Source organism: Chiloscyllium plagiosum, chromosome 18 (genome assembly GCF_004010195.1).
Source record: "Chiloscyllium plagiosum isolate BGI_BamShark_2017 chromosome 18, ASM401019v2, whole genome shotgun sequence".
NCBI classification, from domain to species: Eukaryota; Metazoa; Chordata; class Chondrichthyes; order Orectolobiformes; family Hemiscylliidae; genus Chiloscyllium; species Chiloscyllium plagiosum.
In genome coordinates this window covers 59,833,415-59,838,053 of record NC_057727.1, presented here as the reverse complement: position 1 = coordinate 59,838,053, position 4,639 = coordinate 59,833,415, and the positions used below count along the sequence as shown (strand labels likewise).

Sequence of the window (4,639 nt, the reverse complement as noted above, 5' to 3'; positions counted from 1 at the left end):
GGTCACATTGGAGATGCTCCTGCCTTAAATTTTGCCAATCGAATCGGTGCTATATGGGCCCTATGAAGTATCTTCAGCTGGATAGCCTGGGTTCTGTTACAAATAGTAATTCTTCTAGCGTTTTCCCAGATATCATTCCACGTTTCTGTGGAGATTTCTAGTCCCAGATCCTGATCCCATGTTTTAAGCAGATTATCCATATCTCCCGATACTTCATCATGTAGCAAATGATAAATATTACTGACGGAAGATACTCCCACTGGTCGTAGGACACTACATTCTCTATCGGATTTATAAAGACTATCTAATAACGTAGTCTTCTTCTGTATAAAATCTCGAATTTGGAAGTATCGAAAGAGGTCTCCATTGGGTAATCCGAATTTCTGACGCAGCTGTCCGAAAGACATCAGGACCCCATCTTTAAATAAATCCCCGAGACATGAGATACCCCTGGCTCTCCAGAGTTTAAAAGTGGAATGTCCAACATTTATTGCCCGTACTCAACTGCCCCCGAGAATGGGACGGTGAGTTGCCTTGAACTACTGTAGGCCATGGTGTGTAAGTAAACCCACACTTGCAGGGTTTTGACTCTAACTTGGAAATAAATCACATTCATTCACTGTCAGAGTGGTAGAGCTGGAGGAGAATTTACATTGGAATAGAAGTGAACCATTCATTCAGACCTTCAGCACCACACTGCGATTCAATTAGATCATGACTGAGCTTCTACCTCAATGCCAGTCTCCATCTCCCTCATGTTTCACACCTACTCAATGACTGAGCTTCCACAACTCTGAGGTACAGAAATACAGATTCAAACTTCCCTTCCAATGAAGAGATTCCTCATTTCAGCGTTTAAGAGAATGCCCCTTAGTTTGGTATTATGTCGCTGGCTTTTAGCCAGGGAAAACACTTCATCTACCATGTCATGCACATAAGAATTTTTAAAGTTTCAATGACAACATCTCTCTCTCCCTGAAACTCAGCTTCTTTAATCTCTTTTCATAAATCCCACTCTACCAGGGATTAAATTTGGAAAACTTCTGATGCACTCCCTCAAAAGCCTATCATAAATATATACCCCCTAACAATACAACACAGGTTTAGGCTCTTTGGTCCACCAAGCCTGTCAATTCCTAATCCTTACTTAGACCTGCTACCGATTGCCTCTGTGTGGTTTCTGTCCCTCTGTTTGTCGCCTCTTCATGTGTCAATCAAAATACACCTTAGACATTACTAACCTGCCAGCTTCCATCACCTCTTTGGCAGTGCATTTCAGGTACTCACAACCCTGTGTGTGAAAATTTTCTCTCCTTAACTTCCCCCTCTCGCCTTGAACCTGTGCACTCTTCAGTTAACTTTTCAACCCAGGGGTAAATGGTTCACTTAAAGAAGACCTCTGACTTATCAATTAAAAGTCATAGTTTACAACAATCGCTGAAGGAAAGATGAACACGCTTAAAATGGCTTTTTCCTACATTGTGTGGGATAAATTAGAACACTCAAAGAAAGATTCTAAGGGAAAGCCTCACCATACATTGTTAACTAAGGAAGTTATGGGTAATAAAAAGTGAAAGATAAGCATTTTAATTCAACAAAAGTGCATCAGAAAATTGAACAAAATATAAAATAACAAAATGATGAAAAGATTATGGAGGGAGAAATTACAGTATAAGGGAAAGCTGGCTAGAAATATGAACTAGATCAGTTTCTGTAAGCATCTAAAAAGGAAGTACTAAGGGAGAATTGATCCGTCTAAATGAGTCGAGGGCCTTAAAAATGAAAAAAAAACTCAGTGAATTCAACAGATATCGTGTATCTGTCTAGCAAACTTCTTTAAACTTACTCGATTTTTAATTGTGGACTGAACGGAGAAAAGAATAGTTTTAAAAACTGAGGATGGCGAAAGGGTCACTGCATGTCTGAAAGGAGTTAATCGAACACTCATTGTAAGCATCATTTATATGGTTGCTTATTCAAGCAATAACTGATGTTTAGTTTGCAAACAAACTGGAGCCAAAGAGTTACAAAAAAAATAGCATTGGTTGGCAACAGCTAGCAGATTGGTTTTCAGCAGGCTGAACAATCTGGAGCTATGTACAAGACAACTAGAAGCCATCAGACCGTGACCAGCTTAGGAACTCTCTCTCCATCCTCACAGAATCACTACAGTGCAGACAGAGGCCATTGAGGCTCACGGAGTCTGCACCTCCAAAGAACATACCACCTGAACCCACCCATCCCCATAACCCTGCCGGGTGTTTTACTCCATGGCTTAACCACCTAACGTGGACAGTACAGGGCAATTTAGTAAGATCAAGCCACCTAATCTGTACATGTTTGGACTGTGGGAGGAAACCAAGGCCCCCAAAGGAAATCCACGTAGAAATAGTCACCAAAGACGGAATCAAACTTGGACCCCTTGTGCTGTGAGGCAGCAGTGTTATCTATTGTGCCACCCTTAAACCATAACCCTGTACTCTGCAGAAAAGGCACCATTTGCCAAACTTTGCTGTTTTCTTCTATCAAACTCAGTTTCTTCCAAGCTGATAACAATCTGCTGATTGAATAAACTTCAAATTTTGTCAATCAGCCTTTTATCATGCACTGGCAAAATGTTTTCTTCGCTAGCTTATTTACAACTTTCATTGCATTCCTTCATTTATACTATCTTCACCTTCCCTATTTTTTTTAATCATGGTAAAATCTGTTTTTCTAGTCAACCTGCTCAGAGACGTTATTGCACACTTCTGGAGCAGGTGGGACTTGAACCCACACCTGCTGGCCCTTGGGTAAGGATAGTACCATTGCATCTCAAGAGATTTTAAAGACTTCTGTCTGGTCATTATTCAATCTTTTCTCTCTAGAGACAGAGCCACCACCTATTAAATTTTTAGGTAGGACCTCATACTTAAAAAAGGAGAAAGTGAGGACTGCAGATGCTGGAGATCCAAGTTGAAACTTTATTGCTGGAACAGCACAGCAGGTCAGGCAGCATATCCAGGGAACAGGAGATTCGACGTTTCGGGCACAGGCCCTTCTTCAGGAATCCTGAATCTTCAGTTTCCTGAAGAAGGGCCTGTGCCCGAAACGTCGAATCTCCTGTTCCCTGGATGCTGCCTGACCTGCTGTGCTGTTCCAGCAATAAAGTTTCAACCTCATACTTAAAACAACACTTAAATCTGCGTATCTTCTCTAGTGCCTCTATACTTTTTAATAACAGATATCAAACTGCACAGAATAAGTTAGTATGATCTAAACAAAGCTTGATACAAATATAACCATTTCTTCTTTGTTAGAATAAATGCGGGTATTATCTGTTGTTTAAAAATCTGCACCAATCAAAATATCATGATGCATCTGCATAGCAAGATCCCTCTCATTCCTCTACTGCATTTAAATAGAATATCCAAGAAGCCTATCAAAATGTCTTATTCTTCCTATCTAAAGCAGGGATCACGCAAAAAATGTAAATAGCCGCAACATGGGAAACAGACTTTCAAACGGTAATCAAGGAAGTGCACAACCACCTGCTGGTCACATATCAACATCGAGCAATACAGCAGGTCCACCTGGCAGCTGCAGATTGAGCAGAGCCATTTGACTCTGATCTGGTAATGATCCTCCAGGGAGAGCCGACATACTTCAAGTTTCCTGCTGAGTTCTGTGCTTCAGTGAGTGTGCTATTTTATACACATCCTACTCAAACATTATTTTAAAATCTTAAAATCAACTAAAGTTGGATGGACCAATTAATACAAATGTCACTGCTACACTATCCATGATCAGTACTCATCTTGCCACACCAGAGAACATCAGTAAATGAAATTTCATTGGAACAGTGATGACAAAGCCACAGGTTGTAAGCTTGCTCATTGAGCTAAAAGGTTTGCTTTCAGCCATTTCATCACTATGCACGTAACATGATCAGTAAGCCTCTGGTGAGGCTTCATGGGAAGCTCACTGAAGATGTTACCCAGCATGGTGACGAAACATCTGAAAACAAACCTTCCAGCTCAGCGATCAAACTTACAACCTCAACCTGAGCTACAAATCTTAAAAATGGAAACACAAGACAATTTTTAAAAATCACAATTGCATCAAGGTGAACCTGAAATTTAAACAACACATTTATTGTCAATGTAACAAACTGGATAAAGCCAAGACAAGCTGAATCAAATAATGGATCATGCCCCTCCCAGAAAGGTGTTAAATCCTTTATTTTTGGGAGAGTTTAAACTAGCTCAGCAGGGGGATGGAAACCTGTGGTGCAGTTCCAGTGCACAGGAGGATGCGAGTAGGGAGACAGACAGGATTTCACAGTCACAGGAGTGCACTGACTGACAACAAGCTGGTTTGAAGAGAGGTAAAAACAATGACTGCAGATGCTGGAAACCAGATTCAGGATTAGTGGTGCTGGAAGAGCACAGCAGTTCAGGCAGCATCCAAGCAGTAAAAATCGACGTTTCAGGCAAAAGCCCTTCATCAGGAATAAAGGCAGTGAGCCTGAAGCGTGGAGAGATAAGCTAGAGGAGGGTGGGGGTGGGGAGCAAGTAGCATAGAGTACAATAGGTGAGTGGGGGAGGGGATGAAGGTGATAGGTCAGGGAGGAGAGGGTGGAGTGGATAGGTGGAAAAGG

The 4,639-nt window shown here is 41.4% G+C and overlaps 1 protein-coding gene across 3 annotated transcripts in view; it reads right to left on the bottom strand.

Annotated features, from left to right (window-relative positions):
* Window positions 1-4,639, bottom strand: part of LOC122559112 (transcriptional regulator QRICH1-like) — a 75,667-nt gene that overhangs the window by 48,238 nt on the left and 22,790 nt on the right. The gene's annotated exons all lie outside the window — the stretch shown is intronic.